Source organism: Dromiciops gliroides, chromosome 4 (genome assembly GCF_019393635.1).
Source record: "Dromiciops gliroides isolate mDroGli1 chromosome 4, mDroGli1.pri, whole genome shotgun sequence".
Taxonomy (NCBI): Eukaryota; Metazoa; Chordata; class Mammalia; order Microbiotheria; family Microbiotheriidae; genus Dromiciops; species Dromiciops gliroides.
Genome location: NC_057864.1, coordinates 79,898,553 through 79,922,189, shown reverse-complemented (window position 1 = coordinate 79,922,189; position 23,637 = coordinate 79,898,553). Strand labels below are relative to the sequence as shown.

The window sequence follows — 23,637 nt, the reverse complement described above, 5'->3', positions numbered from 1 at the left end:
GGCAGGATGTTAAACCAACCATTCATAATGAGTGGAAAGTCACCCCATGCTGTTTGTTTGCCCTGTCTCTAAAGGAATTCCTGTTGGAGGGTATCAGCATAGAGAACTACTACTACCTCCAGGAGAGTTTGGTTGTATCTAATTGCTGTAGCATTGCCAAAAAAAGAAGAAAAAAATCCTGTTTGTGACCACCATGTATATGCAGTCATGCTATGTATAATTGGAGGGTGGAGTCTCAGATTCCAGGCTCATAAGATCATGAGCAGACTGAGTGAGGCTAACATTTCTGATGGTTAGATTAAAAATGTTTGCCTCTAACTGTTATAACTAAGAACTGAGAATGGGTTATTTGTATTGGGATTGCAGGGAATGGTAGGCATGGAAGGGACTATAGGGGATCCAATTCTGTAAACTGGGTTCCATTAGTAAGCAAATCATTGAATTACTGGCCCAGAGTTCCCTGAATTGATCATTTTGATTGCTCCTTTCCAGATATCTTTTATTCCCCTGTCCCTCAAGCCTACAGCATCATTTACCTGAGGAGCCATTTTCTTCCAAATGGTTGCATAGACTGCATACAACTGGTGTGCCTTTTTAATAAAAATTGACCAGTTAATTTATTTGACATCTGCTTATTTGGATGAATTGCCTGGATGATTACATTGGTTATGTGTAGACGTAGACAGCCATTTTCTAGGGGGGCTTGACAAAGACTGGCGTTCTCATAATATATTTTGAAATACAAACATGATTACTATATTTATTAGCATTCAGGTAGTAAGAGACAATAGTACTAGGCAGCTCTAGGTCCCAGGGACTTTGGACTTGAGCATTGTCCTCTTGGGCATGGTCACTCTCCACTGCCCCATTCTTGCTCTAGTATTTCTCCAGTCAACAACACCTACTCTGAAAAATGTTACTGAGCCAGGAGGAGGGGGCCAATGCTTTAGAATAGGCAGGATGACTTCCCCTTTTTTTAGCCCTAGAGTAATAGATCTCCTGAGATGTTCACAAGCAGGACCTCAGACCCTTATTAACTAACTGCCTTTTATTTTTTATTTTTTTGGTGAGGCAATTGGGGTTAAGTGACTTGCCCAGGGTCACGCAGCTAGTAAGTGTAAAAAGTCTGAGGCCGGATTTGAACTCAGGTACTCCTGACTCCAGGGCCGGTGCTCTATCCACTGAGCCACCTAGCTGCCCCAGAGCAAGCACTTATAATTCTGAAGACAAATGTAGACCGTGTCAGAATGAGCAGAACTCTGTGATCCATAAGATGAATGCTATGGACCATGGACCAGAGTTGTCAATTACAATATTTTCTAACATTAATTTGGAGACAAATGAAAACCCAGAGACTTCGAAAATGGATTCCTAACAGGCTAGTTATGGTATGATTCTTTTTCTCTGGGAAAGGTAGCAAATAGGGGAGTCCTCTCACACATGCTAGAATAGAATGACTGTTAGCAGATGTCAAGAGGTTCTTTGGCAGTAAACTTAACAAGAATATGCCCATAAATGGATACTTACCAATTATTCTAAATCTCAGGATTTATTGCCTTTACTCATAATCTAACACACTAGTTCTGGTGAGAATTAGCTTCAGTGAGACAGAAGTTCTCATTGGCACTTCTGTTAGGCCTTTTGTCCTCCAAGTGGGCTGACTTAGGGAGCTGTGACAGGAAATTAATGGGCATCTGCCCAGTGCCCTGTGGGGTGACCTGTGTGTTCTGTGCTTTTATTGATATTGATAAAGAAGGGATCTTTTTTTTTTTTAAAGTGAGGCAATTGGGGTTAAGTGACTTGCCCAGGGTCACACAGCTAGTAAGTGTTAAGTGTCTGAGGCTGGATTTGAACTCAGGTACTCCTGACTCCAGGGCCAGTGCTCTATCCACTGTGCCATCTAGCCGCCCCAAGAATGGATCTTTTGAGGACCCAGGCATCACAGGAATAGATGTGACTTGCTTTGTTGAGGGCATCTTTTCTGGGTGTGACTGCCTCAGGTCAGTCACCTGGTAGTTTGTGTTTGAATTTGGAACTAAGTGACACACTTTTAGGTCATTCAATAGTCAATAAAATGTCGATTCACTTACCTATATCAGGAGAAATATATTTAACAGTGATAATGCATTGAGGGGACTCTGGGTAGATTCAGCTGACTGAAGTTCCCTTGCTTGAATTGCCCCTTATAGTATGTCAGCCAAGCATCAGAGCAAAGCAATAACTCCTTTTTGTACTCGGGTGACCAAGAAGTGATCACCTGATCAGCCTGAGACTTCAGTCATCTGCCACCAGTCCTCAATTTTTTCTTTGCTCCTCTAGACCTCAAAAGTAATTTGTATCCATCTTTCCTTTTTTTTTCTTTTCTATCTCAGAGGAAGAAATAGCCTTCCTTTTCAAGCCTGTTTGTAGGATAGATTTTATCCTCAATCTCTGTTCTATCAGTCATCTACTCTTTTGTATGATCAGTTTCTTCTCTATCTTTTTTTTTCTTTTTCTACAAACATTCTCCCTTAACCTCACCCCCTTGTCAGCAACCATTATGTCCTTCTCATTTTACTATCCAAACTTCTTGAGTCACCCATGCTTGCTGCTCCCATTTCTTCCCCTTCCACTGAACCTTTAACTCCTATAATCTAGTTTATGCCTCAATCACTCAACTGAGAATACTCTTTTGAGGTCACCAGTGAGCTAAAAGTCAAATGCAAAAGTCTTCTCTTAGCTTTTATTTTCTTGAACTTCCCGTAGCATTTGACATTATGAAGTATCTCCTCAATATTTGGCATTGATTTGTGGTAGAATACTACATTATCTTTATTCTTTTTTCCTAACTTGTTCTTAATTGGTTCATATTTCCATTTTTCTATTCCTTAAATGTAGGAATTTTTCAGGGTTTTGTCATCAGCCTTGTCTCTCTACGCTCTTTGTTTCAGTGATACCATCTATTCCACTGGTTTTAGCTGTTACCTCTCTATATCTGACTCAGAATTCTTTATCCTCTGCCCTGCCATATCTCCTGAAATCTAGGCCTACACTTTCAAATGCCTGCTAGAAATCTCCAACTGGATGTTCTATCGTATTAAACTAAACATGTCTAAAACTGAGCTTATTCTCTTTTTTTTGACTGGGCAATGAGGGTTAAGTGACTTGCTCAGGGTCACACAGCTAGTGTCAAGTGTCTGAGACCATATTTGAACTCAGGTTCTCCTGAATCCAGGGCCGGTGCTTTATCCACTGTGCCACCTAGCTGCCCCCTCTTCCCATCTACTTTGCCACTTAACCACTCTATTGTTTTATTCACCTTCTCTCTGATTCCTTAGACTGAAATTCCCTTTTATTATATGTTATTAGAATATAATTGGAATATAATATAATTAGAATATAAGATCCTCGAGGTCAGAGACTGTCTCATTTTGGTATCCCAGCATCTAGCACAGCATCTAGAATATAGTAGTCAGTAAATGTTTTTGCATCTATTATTCATTTATTGAAGATCTCCTTCTCTCAACTTTCCTACTTCTGTTAATGGAACCAAGATTCTCTTCCTCATTAGAGATTTGGATCTTTGCATGCCTCGTTCCCCTTTCCCTTCCTGTCTCTATTCTTTCTTTTGTATCTTTCATAATTTTTGAGGAGCCTTATTCCAACTCCCTCTCACACTGATGAGTTGGGTTCTAGGGGTACCCCTGAGGGGTTGGGGATGTATTTCTCTAATACTCAAACTTTCATTCTTTGTTAACTGCCAGTTATAGTTAGTAACCCCCATATATCATTGAACAAGTGATTAACACTCCAGTTTGGTTTAAACAGCATCTATTAGCTTTTATAAAGGCATATTTACTGAGAAGATATAGCAATTAGAAGGATAAATATTTTCTTCCAATTAGGGCCACACTCTCCTTTATGGCCGAGTTAGAACTTAAAGTTAGTTAGAACCGAGTTAGACTTAAAGCAATTTCTTCAAAGCATTTGTCTACCAAATTCACTTCTTACTGTGGCCTGTCTGATGCATGGATTGCTTGGCTGCTGGGCCTGGTTTGTTGCAGCTCAGGGTTCTATAGGGTCTCTTTTCACTGCTTCATTGGCATTCTAGCTGTCCTTCTGGTCTGCCAATCTTTCCAATTTCATAAGGTTGCAAAACTCCTTCATTCTAGAGCAGGAAAGAACAAATGCAAACAGACAAGAAGGGAGGCCTGTATTCATGGGCCATGTGTTGGTAGCTGGAGGCTATCATCACCACTGCTATTGTTAGTGTTGGAAAGGGAATTGGGGTCAGAAGCAGAGTAGTCTATCAGTTCCAGTCTCCAACAAACACTGAAGCCTGCCAAGGAGTAACCTGGACAACAATCACAGACCAAAGGGGAGCCAGCAGTTAGTTCTTCATGTGTAATAAATGACATATCGCACAGCTGCAACAAGCCATTTATTACATGGGAGTAATATGTCAGGATGATCAGTTTCCTCATGACTAAGTGGCCTGGATACATGATCATAGTGGATTCCATTCTAATGAGTGCAGCTTTTGATGAATTTTCAGGCATGGGAGCCCTCTTTCAATGAAGGTATTGGGAGGGATTCTTTTTCTCCACACTCCAGACCTTCAATAAGAGGCTACTGAGAGTATCAAGGCGACCAATGAGGTGAGTACCAAAGTTGATGCAATACGTAAGGATGATGAATTTCCTGGTGATGAGTTTTCCTGAGGGAATGATCATAGTGCAGTCCAGTCCAAGAAGAGCAGCTGGGGAGAAATGAATGGTTGGCTAGACTATGAGCACTCTTTAAATGGAGTCTGTATTGCTGTGCTCATGATGAGCGCAAGCAAAAGAGTTGCCATGAAGTTCATTACAATTTATGGGCGTGTTTCCTTTGCAGAGGAGGAAGAACTAGAGCAATTTTATGACTGTAGCAGGCAGCTTCTAAAAAGAGGAAGTCTTTCTAATGATGTTTTGGGCTTCATGCTGAAGTATATTTGCATATAACATATCTACTATATAATATTTTTATGTTATGACAAGATACATGTGTCATGTCATCATATAAGCACAGTAAGGCATTTCTTGCTCTGTCATAATGTGTCATTTATTATATGAGTGTAATAAGCCACTTTTTACATTGGTACAATAAGCAACTTATTGCCCTGGCATAAAAAGATGACAGCATGCTGGTATGTTAAGCAAATTATTATGCCTATGTAATAAATGGTGCATTTTGCTGGTGTAATAAGTGATTTATCCCACATCATAAACCATTGTTCATACCTAACAAAATCAAGTTATTGCACTGATATAATATATTATAATTTATATATAAATTTATGTTATAATATGTAGAAGGAGAAGCAGACAGGAAAGAATAGTGCCACAACAAACCAAATACCTAATAAATGAACAGGCCTGAGCCGGTCGTAGACCCTGTTTCTGAGTCAGTTATTTGTCAAAATTCATAGCTAGAGCCCTCAAAGAGCATTGGATTTATAGTTGACCTGTATTCAAGTCCTAGTTCTACTACTTACTGTATGGAAGACCTTGGGCTAGACATGTAGTGTCTCTTGGCCTCAGTTTTCTCCTAATTTGTGTCTCTGCCCCAAAACCTTCTTCCTTTAATTTTTCTTGTGTACTATGGACTTGGCAGCTTTTTTCTAATATTCCTGCCTGAAATTAAGGAGACCTGGGTTGGATTCCTGGCCCTTATAACTCTGAAAGTTCACTCTGTGTTTTGAAGAGATTGTATTAGCTGACTTTTAAGGTCTCTTAGCTCTAAGGTTTTATGATTCTATAGTATCTTCACTGGGGTTACCTTCCCTTACCTGTATTTGTAATTTGGGTCCCCAAAGAGCTGATGACCATAGGTTCAAGCTATTCTGTTGGTTCATACCGACTCTTACAGCTTATGATCCAACTGATTTGTTTACCTTCAGTAGTCAGCCAGTTGACAAAATTAGCTCAAAACAAAGACATTTGCTGAGATGGCATAACATGAAGTGTAGTAACAAAGCTTCGTCACCATAAACCTGTGGTGCATTCTCCCACATTTACAGACATCATAAGTGGGAAAAGTGAGCATATACACAAAGGTAACCCATGGCCAAAGCAGCTCCTACTCTTACCATCTTAGGGCCTCGGATGTCTTTCCTCATAGTGGATTGACATTGCTTACCCTGGACTTAGCATCTCTGCTTGGCTCATCCCCAACTAGACTCCTCTGCACAATATGATTCCAGAACTAGGCTCTCAGGTTCTGCCCTGTGAAAAATCCCCTCCTTACTCCCAGTGCAGTCTGGGAGAGGCCCAAGTGAAAAGGTAAAAGGTGAAGAACAATTCCTTTCAAGAACTGGGTTCTTTCTCCATAGTGGGCTTTCTTCTTGATTGCTCCAGGTTACTCTGTCAAATTGAGATGGACATCAGAACTGGCAGATTTTCTCAAAGGCCACCAGGGGTGTGAGAGATCTTTCAGTCAAACAGTGGTTTCTTTTTTAATTTTTTCTTTCTTCCTTCCTTTCTTTCTCTTCCTTCCTTCCTTCTGGGGCAATGAGGGTTTAGTGATTTACCCAGGGTCACACAGCTAGTAAGTGTCAAGTGTCTGAGGCCAGATTTGAACTCAGGTCCTCCTGAATCCAGGGCTGGTGCTTTATCCACTGTGCCACCTAGCTGCCCCCCAAACAGTGGTTTCTTAATATCCTATAATTACAACATGTTTGCTTAAATATTATACTTCAAAGTGATCGGTCACTGAATAAGCATTTACTATACAGCGGCAGCACTAGATAAGAGAAGGGGGCATATATGAGAGATATCATGAATGTACAATCAGCAAGATGACAAATTTGATGTGGGGAGTGAGAGTGAGGAGTTGAGGATGATATTTTGTGAGTCTGGGTGACTGGGAGGCTGGTGATGTCCTTGAAAGTAATAAGAAAATTAAGGAGGGGTGGCTTTATGGGGAAAGATGATGAATTCAGTTCTGGACATGTCCAGTTTAAAGGGTCTGAGACATACAGTTTGAGATGCTAAAAAGGCAGTTGGAAGTGTGAGGTTGTAGGTCAGGAGAGAGGTTAGATTGGATAAATAGATTTGGGATTGATCAAGATAGACATAATTGAATCTATGGGAACTGATAAGATAATTAAATGATATAATATAGTGGGAGAAGAGTAGATTAAAGAAGTGTTTATACTTTACATTTCCTTTGTATTTCCTTGATACTTCTGTGCTCTGAGGCTTTTCCCCATTATTCTCACTAAACTAGACTTTCGGCCCTCCCCGAACCTGGTTCACACTTTTCTGTCTAGCCGTCTGTTCATAGCATTCCTTCCTCCTGAATGACCTCACTATCATTTCTGGCCTTTGACATACTGTTCATTTTTCAAGGCATAGCTCGAGTGCCACCACCTCAAGAAGGCCTTTCTCAATTGTCCAGTTGGATGTGATCATTGATTTTGAGTCCTCTAGTACTTCAGACCTCCCTTACGGCACCTATCACACACTGTATGTTATTGGCATTATATATTTACTCCCTGCTACACTGTAAGCTCTAGAGAGAAAACTGTTTTACCTTTGTGTCTCGGCCTCTTCCCTCAGTTTAAAACACAGTGTTTCACCTATAATAGAGCCACAAATGTCTATTGAATGAATGAATGAATGTTCAAAGCTACCTGTCATGACCCAGATTATTTTTGCTTTGTGCATCCATTCCATTATACTCTCCTCTTTGTGGTTAAAAGCATCAAGTCTAGTTCTATCCATTTTTTTTCCCCCAAATATGATGGGCCAAAGGAAAACTTACTAGAGCAATGAGGGGTGTTCCTGGGGGAAAATATGTGAAAATCATTGTTCTAAGTTAACTTTAAATATATTCTCCTTGGAAGATCTTGGGGTGGGGAAAGGTAGAGAATGGTTGCTGACAAATGCAGTTATTATTTTGAACCATTGGATGTCACCCTTTGAGCAAACAATTGTTTTCAGGCTTAAGGACAAAGCCTTTTCTTTGTTGATATTTGGGAACAGTAGAACTGCTGGTGTTATTCAGATCATATATTCATTCTTGCCTGTCTTCACTGAATCCTGTGTAAGCTCAAAATTGAAACTTACCAAGAGGTGGAAAAAATAATTGGAAGAAAAGCTTTGTAAAATAGCCTTTTATCTCCAGCAAATAGGGTTTGCGGACAACTGGAATTTGGAGAATGCCCATTAGTGCATAATTATAAACTGTAATTTGGATTTGTTGTTTGGGGAAATCCTGAAAGCAGACATTCCTTTTAAAAAAAGATTTCTCAATTTAATAAGATGTTAGCCGTGATAATTCTGATTAATTGAACTAAGTTGCATATAGACTTTGGTAGAATCTCTTATACTTTGTTAAAAAACAAAAAAAATGAAAGTTTTGTTATCTTAAACCAGTTTCCAACTTTAATCACTGTTTTTCCAGAAATTTAGTAACAACTGGAACACCAAGGATATTTTCCTTTTAGAGTTTCTACATAATAGCAACATTCTTCAGTCTCTAATTTTTATATCTCTAGAATCAACAGGGGGCATCATATTTAAACATTTCAAGACCAGTTCAAGTTCAAATGCAGGAATTGATTATAAATTTGTCAAAATTAGATTTTTTTTTCCAACTGGTACCTTAGTGCAAGTAGGGCAGTCCTTTTATTCCTAATTAATTCTCTTTTCTACTCCCTATAGAAATAATCTTGAACCTTCTTTTCTCTCAAGCCTCCTCCAATACCTATCCCTCTTTCATTCTAGCTTAAGATCTTATCATTTTCTTTACTAAGAGAACTGAGAGCTTTAGATATATGAGCCCCTTCTCTTGATCCCCCTAAATCTTGACATCATTCTCCTCTCCTTTCTCTGTCTCTTTTTCATTGCCAAGGCCAACTCCTCCACTTGTGTCCTTGATCCCATCCTCTTTCATTTTCTCCAGTAGATCATAATGTCAATCATTTCCCTCTTTCTAATGTTTCTTCCTGTCTCTATCTACTATTTCCTCAACACCTCCAAACATAGCCAGATCTTTTCTTCCCATCCTTAAAAAGCCTTTCTTAGACCTTACCATTCAATCAAGACATCATACTCCTCCTTTCCCTCTTCTCCCTTTCTTATCCAAACGACTAAAAATGATTGTCTCCATTTCTGGCCTCTGATTTTTCTCATCTTACTATTCAATTCAGCCCTATGCAGTCTGGCTTTTGACCTCATCACTCAACTGAAAACGCTTTCTCCACAATTGCCAGATACAATGGTCTTTCTTAATCATCATCCTTCTTGCCTTACCTGCTTCATTTGACACTGCTGACAACCTGCTCCTCGTGCATACTTGATTCTCCTTGAATTTATTTTGACACTATTCTTTCCTATCTTTCCTATTTGCCTATTGGTTCCCAGACTTTTGTGGGCTCATCATCTATATCTTGCCCCTTTAAATGTGGATGTTGCTTAAGTCTCTGTCCTGAACTCTGTTTTTGTTTTTTTTTTTTCCTTTTGATGACTTTATATGTTCCCGTGAGTAGAGGGATGACATGGTCTGACTTGTACCTTAAAATCAAATCGCTTCAGCAGCACATATACTAAAATTGGAACAATACAGAGAAGATTAGCATGGCCCCTGCGCAAGGATGACATGCAAATTCGTGAAGTGTTCCATATTTTTAAATAAAAAAAATTTTTTTAAATCAATTGAACAGCTTGAATAAGGGGTAAATGGGAGTGGGGGGAAACTTGACCCTAGCCTCTGCCCTGAATTTCAGCCATGCATTTTCTTTTTCTTTTTTGCAGGGCAATGAGGGTTAAGTGACTTGCCTAGGGTCACACAGCTAGTAAGTGTCAAGTGTCTGAGGCCAGATTTGAACTCAGGTCCTCCTGAATCCAGGGCTGGTGCTCTATCCACTGTGCCACCTAGCTGCCCCAAGCCATGCATTTTCAATTGCCTGTTGTGCATTTTAAACTGAATATTACAGAGACATCTCAGTTTTGAGATGTCTAAAGTAAAACTCATTATTCATCCCCCAACCCCACACTGCTTCAAAACTTCCCACTTTCTGTCCAAAGTACCACTATTCTTCTGGTCTCTCAGAGTTGTAACCTTATTTCCAACTTATCTTTTATGCATCTTGTTTTTACATAATTGTTTGAATGTTGTCTCCCCGATTTGGCAGTGAGTTTCTTGAGAGCATGGGCTGCTTTTGACTTTCTTTGTGTTTTCAGAGCTTAGTACAGTGCCTGACATATAGCAGACAATTAATAAATAAATGTTGACCCAGGGCAAGAACCACCTTTTACATGAAGCCTTTTCTTGATCCTCCGGATTGCTAGTGCCATTCCTCCCAAAGTAACTTGTAGTTGTTCTTATGTATAACACACACACATACATATATGCATGTATGTATATACAGACACATGTGCATGCTTGTCTTCTCCATTAGAATGTAAGCTCTTTGACAGCAGGTACATAGCCCACTCCCTGGCACATAGTAGGAGCTTAATAAATTCTTGATTGATTATGTTTCCAGGGAAAAGGACACCACAACCCATCCTTTCGACTCTTTTTCAGAAACTACATCAGTTTCAATTCTCCCTTTCCACTTTTCTTCATCATCTGCTTTCCTGTGCTCTTTCTCTCCTACAAAATCCTGAACTTATCCAACATCTACTAGCCCCAATCCTATGGGAATTGCAGCAGCCCCTACTTTGCAAGCAAGCAAATTCAGTCCGTAGGTCTGGTCCCTGTTAATGCTCAAAGAGAGCCAGTTTCTCATCTCTTCACCATGGTGCCAAAGAGGTATTTATAATGAAGTGCTATTCAGTAAAGGCATGGCCTGTATCCCATGCACGCCTTTCTTAAATGCAATCGAACCAGCTGATAGTGATTTTGAGGTCAAGGAAGTAATGACAAAAGACCAAACAATGCTGTAATACTTTGCCTGGGTGTGTGTGTCAATTGAGGACAGATGAATGTTCTTGTGTTAACTCAAAGCTCAGAAGGCTGCAATTTTATTTGTGTAAAACCCAGATGTGACAAGTGATACCTAAATGTCAGCTTTATAGGCAAGAGGCTCCTAAAGTAGGAGAGAATTTAAGGCTGCTTTCCTCCATAATCTTGTGGGCCTGTGGATTCCCATCTTCTGTCTCACTGTAGGAAAGTGAAGTGATATATAGAGGCTGTTGCTTCCTCTCATTTATTTTCATTGGCTTTGAATGAAAGTCAACTTTAGATGAAATCCCATCCCAAATGTTACCTAGAAACAAGACCACCCATTGAGTTTTGCTCCAAGGAAATGCTTTTTCAAAGTTTCTCTTGGGGGGAGGGCAGCTAGGTGGTGCAGTGGCTAAAGCACTGGCCCTGGATTCAGGAGGACCTGAGTTTAAATCTGACCTCAGACACATGACACTTACTGGCTGTGTGACCCTGGGCAAGTCACTTAACCCTCATAGTCCTGCAAAAAAAAAAACAACAAAAAAAACCCAACCCCCCCCCAAAACAAAACAAAAACAAAAACCAGTTTCCCAGAATGATTCTAGGATTAATGTCATTAATACAGAAATCTCACTGCAGTAGAGAAAATGTTTGTTGTATGAGACCTTTTCCCCCTTCTTCCTAACTCACAGGGTGGATCTCCCAGAGACTCTGTGGTATTCTGTGGATCTAACTCTACTAAAATCACACTTCATGAACCCACTAATATGTTTAAATAGTCTGCTGGAAGACACAGTTCAAACCAAAGGCATTAAATTCCAGCACAGAGACACTGCTCATGCAAAATTTAGGACACATGCTCTTCTCTGGCTTGTACCCAGCTGAACAGTCATGAACTGGGTTCATTTATCAGGGATCCTGCCTATAATTAGGGGTATGAGACTGCCCTTTCTTACCTTTATTGGCTCATTAAACCCCTATCCCAGCATTTGGCATTACTTTTTGGCTCAAATCTAGAGCCTTGCCAAAAATGGGGAATGTGAAAGGGGTTCTCAGTGTACAAAGTGAATATGGGATGGAGACAATATGGTGGAGAAGCAGGAAGAATAGTAAACTCTTCCATACCACTCCAAAACAGATCTAGAAAATGTATTAGACTGAATTCTGATTGAGAAATTAAAAAAAAAGTCACAGTGAATCATTTGTCCAACTCAACTTGATATAGAGGGAAAGATGGCTCTTTGGACAATAGGGATAGAATCTGGCTAGGAGTACCAGACTGGGTAGAATATTCCAGTGACCAGGGAACAGTGTGCAAGAGTAAGGTGAATTCCCAGACCTGAATACAGACTTGGAAAACAGGTGCCAACTGACGCTTGACTGAAGAAGGGATTTGTACCCAGGGATGAGGAATGGTCTAACCTCTGTATAGAGCAAGAAGGAAGTTTAGCAACAGGCCACAGTATGGTGCAGGCTCCAGGAGTGGAAGTAGGTCTCAGTCCCAGCTTCTAGTCCAGTTTGGTCTACAGAGGAATAACCAGGGTGGGAATCCCAGACCAAAGGGAAATTCTCTCACTCTTAACCAGCAGAGCTTTCTAGCTTATAGTGGCTGAGTACAGCAGTAGTCTATTATTGCTCAGATCCAAATCCCTGTCAGACCAGGGGCAGAGCAATCGGACTTTAACCTGGATCAGACCACATCCAGAGCACTGAGAGCTTGCATGTCCCCAGCCTGAGCTGCCCTGAGAACCTGGAATAACAATATTCTATATCCTCAAGAAAGCAACACCAGGACCAGTCCAGCCCTTCCCTCCAGAGCCTGGCCCTAACATCAAATCTGAAGTTAGAAAGTAGGCTGGCTGAATGAGCAAACAAAAATGAATCCAACTATAAAAAAGCTGTTATAGTGATAGGGATGGTCAAGACACAAATCCAGAAGAGAATAACTCTAAAGCACTACAAGCAAAGCCTCAAATGAAATCGCAGCACAGGCAGAGAAACTTGTTGGTTTTTTTTTCCCTCTTTTAGAGTAACCTCTTTATTCTTTTCTGTAGAGTGATAGCAACCTGGATGGCAAAGAACAAAGTCCCTCCACCTACTGAATACTCTTCAGTTATTTATATATTACCTTCCAAGTTGAATTTAAGTCCCTTTTGTGTTTCCACAGTGGCAAACAGCATTGGGGGGGGGGGTTAGATTTTACAGTTTTACAGCTCCAACGTTCTCTTTTGCCATGTAGTATGGGTAGAATGGGTAAAGAAAAGGAATAGAAAAAATAGCTAAGCCAGGGGGAAAAGGTTATTATTTCACGTAGCTACCCAGTCATGCTCTTGGCCTTTCATTTTCAGGTTTAGGCTGGTTCAAAACAAATTTCCTAATTTGTAAATCAGACATGATATCTGATAAATGCAAAATTGACAATGAGACACAACAGCCTAGAACTTCTGAGGTACAGACTTCTCTGTCTACTGCTCATTTGGGGCTTTTTTCACAAAGGCAATGATTTAAAGGGGCCATTTCCCCATCAGTAAGAAGAGGGAAGATAACTCATAGAATAAGACGGGAAGATACCAAGTCATTGGCAAACACTAGCCATACTACACCAATAGATCTAGATGTAGAAAGGTCTTTCTCCACAAATCATTATCATCACCAGTCCCCTGTAGTGGATAAACTTGGATTTAGAAACAAATTGACCTGGGTTCAAGTCTCTCCTCTGGTACTTATGAGATTTGTGAACAGAGCCAAATCACTTTTCTGAGCCTTGTATTCCTTTTATTTTGTTTCTTTTTTTTTTTTCTTTCAAGGCGAATTCTTTTTGAACAAGAAAAAACAGAACAAAAATGTCTAATTAGAAGTTGTTATCAAAGATAAATAAGGAAATAATAAGAGAGCACCTTGCTTCCCTTAATATGTTTGTCCATACCCAAATGAACTATATCCTAGGGTACTTAAAGACGATGGAAAATGGAAGAGTTACCTCAAGACTGGAGAAGAAAAGCAAATGTTTTTCTGATTTTTTTTTAAGTGAAGTAGTTACTAGTCTCCAAATAGAAGCCATTGATTTGACTTAAATTCCTGGAAAAATTCTTAAACAGATTATAAAAGATAATTAGTGTAAATTTGGAAAAAGAAGCAGTGATCTCAAATGACTCCATTAAGAACAGATCATAACTAGAAAATAAAAATAGATAAAATAATATAGTTTCAGTGCTTAAATAAAAAGTATGTCCTTGCAATCTTAATTAGTAGGTACCACAAATGAGAAAACTGTTTCAGAGAGGTTAGTAACTTGTCCATAGTCATACAGTTTGCTTTGAAAACCAATGTTCTTTTCATTGCATCATATTATCTTTAGATTTCTTGGAAGAAAGGAATGGTATGTTTCATCATTTTCAGTGCTTATTAAAAACTCTTACTGTCCTAGCCCTGCACAGCTTATAAAAACCCTTCCCTCATAACCACTTCATGAAGCAGACAGTACAATTAAGCATTTATTAAGTACCAACTATGTACCAGTCATTGTGTTAAGTTCCAAGACCCAAATGAAACAGCCCCCTGTGCTTAAGAGTCTAACATTCCATCCACTGAGGGGTACAAATATTCCTGTTTTACTATGAGGAGACCGATTCCGAGAGGATGTGCCTTGCCTAAGATCACCCAGTGGTTCATTTTCAAATCTAGTCTTCTTTTCATTATTTCACATTGTCTTTCAGTGTGACAGCTTTAAATTTTTAAGCTTCTTATAAAGTCCAGTATAACTAAAGGATTTCCTGTTAGGGATTCTAAATTAACCACAGCTTTCATACCATGAGAAACATGTTCAGAGAACAGGAGTGTATCTGGGGGATTGCCTCTTAAGACCCTTCCATGATTTGTCCTGATTGTGTGGATTATGGCCAATGCTTTCCAGTGAATCAGAGTTTTTTTTATTTTGTGAGTTGTCTCCTCACCTCCTCTTTCTGATTGGTAGGGGAATGGCCCCTGTACATCACAGTCTTCATGGAAAGTGCTTCAACTGTACATTGGACAGGGAAGTCTTAGAAGTTCTGGGCCTTTGCTTCTTTAAAACAATGGGTGCTAGGAAGGAGCCCCCAGGGTTTGGAATACAAGGTCTCATCTGGAAACTGTTTATTAGGTATTTAAAATTAGTACTGTGAGCCATTTAATAGCTATAAAGTGAGGACAGTATCACAGACAAGAAAAATGACTTCCATTTTTGCTTCTCTATTCAACAGTGCTATTTCAGAGACATTAAAAAAGAGGACATTATGTTCAAACAACATTGTGTTATAGCAATGAATCGCCACCCCCTCTCCTCCCACAGCATTTTGACATCTGCATGTGTTTATATAAATTATTTTATAGAAAGATGGAAATCACTGATAAGCCTTTTAAAGGCTCTCTGTCAGAAAAATGCCTACATTGAGTATTTGTCAAAATGCAATTGTTTGCAAGCTGTACAGACACAGGTAAAATATCATTATGGAGAAAGCTGTTTCCATGGCCTATGTAGTAGTGGTTCTCTTCATTAAAGATTTGCTACTATATAATCACTGTGCCATAAGAAATGACGAATACAGAGAAACATAGGCAGTCTTATATGATCTGATGCAGAACAAAGTAATCCGGAACACCCGTAACTACAAAGATGCAAATGGGAAGGCCAAAAAAGGGGGAACTGAACACTAATACTAATTATTGATCAAGCTTAGCTGTGTAAATCCATAGGAGAGGAATTTTCTAGACTCATTTACACAGCTAAGCTTGATCAATAATTAGTATTAGTGTTCAGTTCCCCCTTTTTTGGCCTTCCCATTTGCATCTTTGTAGTTACGGGTGTTCCGGATTACTTTGTTCTGCATCAGATCATATAAGACTGCCTATGTTTCTCTGTGAAATTTTGGCCATACACTCAGAAATAGTTGATGAATTACTTCTGCTGAACTACTTTTTTTGTTTGTTTGTTTGTTTTGAAATCTTTGTTGAAGGAGGGAAGGGATATATTTGAAAATGAAAGTGATGTAAAATTACATCAGTAATTTTTAAAGTCCTACTCCAATGTCTCACTGTGACATGGAGGTGATCCTAGATTCTTGAAGGTTATTTGAGTGTGAGTTTCGGCCAGTCCTATTGTGTTGGAAAAGCTTCCCCTACTCACGGCCACATCAGGCATAAGCCTCTAAATGCTCAGGAAAACTGACAGTCTGCTCAGAAGTGGATTCTAAGGTATCACACATCCTTTAGCACACCAGAGTTATTTGTTTGGAGGCTGTGTTTCCAGTGACTCAGGGAAGCCACTGTTTTTTATATCTATAGGATGCTCATCCCAAGCCATTTTGGCTTTTCTTTTTTTCATATGAATTGAACCCAGCCCCCCAGATCCCATTAACATGTCATTCTTACATAATGTGGATGAAAAAATAAAATGAGTTTCTGGGCTTCTGGGAATAAGAGATAGTGAGAGTTCATACAAACCCTGTGCACAATCATCACAGAACCCTAGAAAGTAGGGATACCTATCCACTAGGATCTTCACCTGCTGTGGTGGTAAATCTTTGCTTATGCATTCTTTTTTTTTTGTTTGTTTGTTTTGTTTTGTTTTGGTGGGGCAATTGGGGTTAAGTGACTTGCCCAGGGTCACACAGGTAGTAAGTGTTAAGTGTCGGAGGTCGGATTTGAACTCAGGTACTCCTGAATCCAGGGCCGGTGCCTTATCCACTGCGCCATCTAGCTGCCCCTGCTTATGCATTCTTTATCTCTCAGGCTTAATTTCTTGAGAAGTAAATAATGTCTTCTTATCAATTCCCATATCCTCATCCCTACTTTGCTACGGTCCGTGTCCTCTTCTGTCTCTTAGAAGAGCCCCCATTCTTTTTACCCTGATTAGTTCCATCCTCTCCATTACTTTTCTCTTATTCTCCTGTAGTACCCTTTCTTGTTAAGAGATTTTCGTCATTATTATCCTTTCACTGTTTATCTTTGGCCCTATTAGAGGCACCTTCTCTCTTCCCATTCGCCCAACTTCCCTCAAATGATACTGATTCAGTTACAGGGAATCGGCAAATTTAGTGCATGGGGTATTAATTTAATTCTTCCCCCTTCCTTTCTGATTTTAAATTCCCCTTAAATCTTTACTTTTTATCCTTATTTACTTTTATCTCATGGAGCAGTCTTTTTTTTTTTTTTAATCTTTTTAGCCTTTTCTGCCCTCTGCTATTTGTTTCCATATCTTCTGTGTCCGACCTGCTACCTTCCCTGCTGTCATGCTGTTTATGGCCAGATTCTGGCATGTCAACTTGGTGTATCTTATGAGTTTACTCTGACATTCAGTACCAGTACCTACCTATGTCACAGACTGCTTCTTTGCTTACACATCCCTGGCTCTATCTTGACCAGGAGAGTTTAAGGCTTATTCTGGGTCCTGCCCTGGTCAGACTACATCTTGAGTAATGTGTTCATGGCTAAGCTCCCTGTTCTAGAAAGGACATTTGCAAACTAGAGCATGTCTGGAAGAGGGTGACTAATATATTGAAAGGAGTCTAAACCATGCCAAGGGTTGGTTGAAAGAACTTGAGATGTTTTATTGTGGAGAAAAGAAGGCCTGAGAGAGAAGGTGGTATGTCAAGATAATGAAATGTGATAGATGAGATTTAGCAGATACTCAGTATTTGATGGGTTATCATAGAAAGAGGGATTACATATTCTGCTTGGCTCCAGAAGGCAAAGAAACTGTGCTTGATATGAATAATTGTCCCAAAGTGCAGTTGGAACCTCAGGTGGCACTGGCATCTCCATCTCTGAAGGATTCAAGTGAAGTCTCGTTAAGAGTGTTGTAGATAAGGTTCCTGTTGAGGGTTGGATTTTATGGCCTTGGAAGTCCTTCCTTCCCCCTCTGTAATTTCTATTTTAGTGGTTTCTTCCCGTGCGTGTGTCCTGGCAGCATCACTGATGGGTACTAGGAAGACGAGACAACACCTAATAGGATGTGACTCATGCCGCTGAGAGCTGGCTGCATAGAAAAAGGAGGAGGCTGGCGAGGAAGCCAATGGAGCAGGCTCAGTGAGGTGAAAAAGGTCAACGGAGGGCTTGGGAAAGGGAGAGGAAGGGAACAATTCAAAACACATTCTGGGGGCCTTCCCAGTTCTCAGGCATCACTCTGAGCATACAGATTTGGAAACAGAGAAGCTTGGCAGGACACGGCAATTGGGAAGATAGAATCATTTCCACCAGTCTACTCCAACCTAGACAATGTGCTTTGTGACTCAGTTTAGAAGTAATTAGTACAGAATGCTTGCCTTCTCTACATTTTCTCCAAGTGGCAACTGTAATGTTGCTCCTGATCACCAGCCCAGTCACCAAAAGGTCATTTGATATTTTAAAAATGCATTTTAACCAAAAAAGGAAAAGGAGAAAAAAGGACAAGAAACTGAATGTTGTATAATTATAAGTTTGGTCTTAGGGTTAGAGCTGAGAAAAATGCTCCTCTCTGTCCCTTCCTTTCAGAAAAGGGGGATTATGGGTATGGAACATTGCATATCCTGTCAGACTCAGTTGATGTGTTGGTTAGTTTTGGTGAACCACTTTTTCCCCCTCAGTTTTTTTTTTAAAGGGTTGTATTTTGTTTGTTGTTATTGTTATTAGGGATAGCTTGCTTGGTAAGGAACATATTTGCAAATGAGAATGATGTAAAAATAAAATATCAATAATATGGTTTTTCAAATGATTTTAGATATTATAATAAGTGAATTCAAAATGTGGAAGAAGAATAAGAACTCTTTATACATTTCATTTATAATGCTCATGAATTTTCCCTCATTTTTATATTAAATACAGATATAGTTTTTCTTTTTTTAAAGAAAATGTGTTTTAGGTACCCAGTTTAGTTTCCTTTTACATTTTTTCAAATTCCTGCAGAGGTGGAAAAACTCATGGTCAAATTAGATCTTTCACATTGTTGCCCCTACACATGGAACAGCTTTAAATGCAGAGTTAGGTCCAGCAGATGTGGATCTGCTGTTTCCCCACCTCTCTACTTGATTAAAAGTTGGAGGAACATGGACGCCACAAGGTAGACCCCATTAGCCTGTGGACACTCTGGGGTGATGGAGCTGGGATATAGTGGTAGGAGCACTGAGGACCTAGGATTATAGACCTAGAGTTAGAAGAGATGTCAGTGGTCATCTAGTCTGATGACTTCTTTTTACATGTGAGGAAACTGAGGTCTGTAGTGGCATAAAATAGCTGTCACATAGGCAATAAATAGCAGCATCAGGGTTTAAGCCCTGGCCCTCCAACTACAAATACAGGACTGTTTCTTCTATACCGTGTACATATACCATACACCGTGTTAACTCTCCTTGTGGGTGTATAGATAAAGTACAGAAAGGCAAACTAAGCCCAAGGGGCAAGGTTAAAAAACTGCTTTGTCCAATACTCCCTGTGAGAAGGGTTCAAGAAAAGGAGCGAATGGTGCTTCCCCTCCCCTGTAGTGACATAGCAAGGTACTAGGAGGACTTGTGACCTTTGAGTAAGGAGAGTTTATGTGTGACCTTTGAACTGAAATGTTCAATTTGGGCCCTGAGGGAGCTCTAATTCAATTTTATCCATACTTTGTACACGTTTGGTGTATGAATGGAAGATAGGATTTTTTTTTTCTAAGAACTGAAATTCCCTATGAAAACTGATGTCATAGATCAGCATACTTGTCTTAAATTAAAGTAGGATCTTACTAAGTGCTTGTTTTTTGGTTTTGGGTTTTTTTTTTTTTGGGTGGGGCAATGAGGGTTAAGTGACTTGCCCAGGGTCACACAGCTAGTAAGTGTCAAGTGTCTGAGGCCAGATTTGAACTCAGGTCCTCCTGAATCCAGGGCCGGTGCTTTATCCACTGGACCACCTAGCTGCCCCACTAAGTGCTTGTTGATTGTTGTGTTTTAGTCCTGTGCTCAAAAGAGATTGTGTGTGCGTGTGTATCTGTATGTGTGTGTATATGTATTCCAATTTTCAAGGAGCAGTTAGTTTCTGGGTTTTTTATTTATAGGGCATAAACTGCTGAAATATACTATTGCTGATATCTGAAAGATAAGAATTGTAAAGACAATTCATCAATTAATAAATCAGTAAGATTTATTAACCCTTTACTATGTGTTATGCACTGTGCTAGATCATAGAAATACATAGAGAGAGTAAGAATCATATGGAGGAGATAAAGACATTTTTAAGTATGTTTCTCCATATATACAGAATATAAGGACATCGATAACAATAATAGCTAGAAACCATATAGTAATTTGAAGTGTGCAAAAACTTTACATATGATCTTATTGATTCTTACAATAACCCTATGAAGTAGGTGCTATGATTATCTCCATTTTATGGATGAGGAAACTGAGCAGACAGAAGTTAAAATGACTTGATCAGCTAGTAAGCATTTGAAGCAGGATATGAATTCAGCTCTTGCATATTCTAAGTGCAGGATTCTTTCTGCTTTTCTCTCTAGCTGCTTATAAATACTGTAAGTGCAGATCAATACGTAGTTAAATATAAGATCACTTGGGAGGAAGGGTTTTAGCAGTTTGGGGACATCAGGAAAGGATTTATGTAGAAGGTGGTACTTGTAGTACAGATTTTTAAAAATTTTATTTTTAATTTATGGAATAAAACAAGCATTTCCATAACATAGTACAATAAATAGATGATTGCACATGAAACTGCAAATCTACCATGCACAACTTGCTATTCCTATCAAATATACAACACAATTATCAAGTAAATTTCTTACCCCCCTCCCCCCCCCCAGGAAGAGAGAGATTCTATGAAGTAGATGTAAGGAGGGTGTGAAACAGAGGTGTCAAACTCAGAGCACATTGGCCCAATCTCCATCTAAGTCCCCAGTGTGCCTGAATGAGATTAAAATATAATTAGAAAATGTTTAACAAAATAAATAAAAACAGAATGCAACATAGATTCTATTAATTTGGGGTTTTCTAAAACAATATGTGGCCCACAGGGATCTATTTCTATTTAAGTTTGACCATATTGGTCTGGGAGAATGCCAATGCAGAGGCACAGAAAGGGGAGATATGACTTCATGTGTAAGGAGAAGAGAGAACTGTGGCCTGATTGCCAAGTGTGAGGGGGGAGTAGTGTCCAATGAGGCTGATAAGATAGGTTGGGGACAGGTTTTGAAGGGCAAGAGGAGGTTATATTTATCTTAGAGGTAACAGAGCCCCTGAAGTAGACTGAGTCGGTACTGAAAAGGTCAGATCTATGCTTCAGGAAAAATCACTTTGGAAGTAGTGTGAAGGATGGATGGGCATGGGGAGAGACTTGAGGCAGGAAGACCAATTAGAAGGCTATTATAATCTAGGTAAAAGATGATTAGACCATGAACTAAGGTTGTAGCTCTCTTAGATGTGAGAGATGTTCTGGAGGTAGAAATAGCAAGATCTGGCAACAGACTGGATATATACATACATACATACACATATATAGTGAGGAGGAATGAAGGATTTGGTAAAACATTAAGGTTAAAGACTTGACAGAAAGGTTGGTGGCACCTTCAACAAACATACAAGAAAGGAGGGTTTGGGGAAAAAGTTAATGAGTTGAAGTTTGTACTTGTTGATGTTTAGATGTTTCTAGGACATCCCATTTGAAATGTCCAATAGGCCATTGGTGATATGGGACTGAAGCTTGGTTGAGAAACTAGAACTAGAACAGTGAATCATTAGCATAGAAAAATAACAAACCCATGGGAGCTGATGAGGTCAGAGTGAGAGGGAGAAAGAGTGGGCCCAGGACAGAGCTTTGTGGAACACCTAATTAGTGATATTCTACGGATGATGAGACAGCAAAAGCAAAGGACAACGAAGAGGGAATACTGTGATGAAAACCCAGAGAGGAAAGAGTGAGTATCCAGGAGGAGTGGGATCAGCAGATAAGTGCCACCTTCTTCTTTTACAGATGAGCATAGTTTAAGTGATTTATCAAGAGTCACATACCTAGTAAGTGTCTGAGGTAGAACTAGACCTGAACTCTTGCCTTCATAACCAAACTAAAAAAAAACATTTCCCAAATTTAACCTCTGACCTACTTTACTAGTCTACATCCCTCCAATGTACCTTTATGATTTATTTTTCTTCATTCAGCTGAAGTTCTCTCTTCTCTTGTTTCTTTCAAAGCTTTCTCCCCTATGAGCCAGACATGTAAAGTAAATCTATTCTGGTTGGCATTCAAGGGCATCCAGAATGTACCTCCACCCTAGACAGCCAATGTTTTGTTGTTGTTTGGTCGTATCTGACTCTCTTTGACCCTGTTTTGGGATTTTTCTTGGCAAACATATTGAAATGACTTGCTGTTTCCTTCTCCAGCTCAATTTACATATGAGGAACTGAGGTAAACAGGATTAAGTGACTTGTCCAGGGTCTCACAGCTAGTATCTGAGGCCAGATTTGAACTCATGAAGATGAGTATTCCTGATTCCAAGTCTACTGTTCTATCCATTGGCCACCTAGTTACCCACAGAGCCAATGTTATTCCTACTATATTCCAGATGTCCTAAGTCTTTCAGAGTTGTTTTTTACATTTTATTTGTTAGAGTATAAATTGTTCTCCTGCTTCTGCTCACTCCACTCTGCTTCATTTCATATAAGTCTTTCCAGATTTCTCTGAAACCATCCCATTCATCATTTCTTACCCCACAACACTATTCCATCAGATTCATATACTATAACTTGTTAGCCATTCCCCAATTGATGGGTACCACCTCAGTTTTCACTTCCTTGCCACCACAAAAGGGGCTACCATCAATATTTCTGCACATCCTTAGAGTTTGTTTTGCTTAGGACTAATCCCTCCATTAATCTGCTCTCTTTATTTCTCCATTTTCCTTTCCCTTTCCCTCCTATTTCCCTGTTGAGTGAAATAGATTTCTGTTACAATATGTGTTCATTTTTTCTTTCCTCTTTTGGCTGGTTCAGATGAGAATGAGGTTTATGTGTCATCCTTTCCCACCACTCCATCCTTCTACTTGTGCCTTCCAATTATGTGAAATAATTTCTCCTTTTTCTCCCTTCCTCTCTCCCCATCTTGGTGTATTCTTCCCTTCCCTTTCTATTCTTTTAAGATCATTCACATAACAGAACCACTCCAGGCCTTGTTCTTCTTATGGTTAACTTAGCCATTGACAGTATGGTGCATAGTAGCTAGCCTCAAAGTCAGGATGATCCCTATCAAGTACTGCCTTTGACACATTCTGTTACATATCCTGGGCAAGTCATTCCCTCTCTAGGTGCCCCAACCAATCCTCTAAGAAAATTACAGGTGAGTTGCAGAGCTGCATCAATTGAGGGGGCACTACAGTGATATCTGTTCTAATGAAATCACAGTTCTGAGGTGAACAACAAAACCAAATGGACCACCTGAAGTTTGATAAGATTTGGAGACTTTGGCTTTGTTGCCCAAAGCTTTGGTTCCTGGGATTGGGGGCTCTTTTAAAACTTGAACTAAAACAGATCAGATAGAGCAAGATGTAACAGTTAAGGGACTGAGTTATATAATAGTTTCCACATTTATTACTTCCCTTTGGCAAGGAAATTACCCCAAATGGTAAAAAGGATCACAGCTTTTTATGCCTCACATTCACCAAGGTCTTTGGGCCAATTATAGCACATCCATATAACCATTGCCACGTGGAAAAATCTGGTTCCATTATCTCCTCCT

General features: G+C 39.6%; 1 non-coding gene across 1 annotated transcript; it reads left to right on the top strand.

Moving 5' to 3' along the window:
• Nucleotides 1-9,548: 9,548 nt before the first annotated feature.
• On the top strand, nt 9,549-9,651 carry LOC122726883. The gene has a single exon (XR_006352876.1). It is a non-coding gene; the product is annotated as a U6 spliceosomal RNA (small nuclear RNA).
• The last annotated feature ends 13,986 nt before the right edge of the window (nt 9,652-23,637 follow it).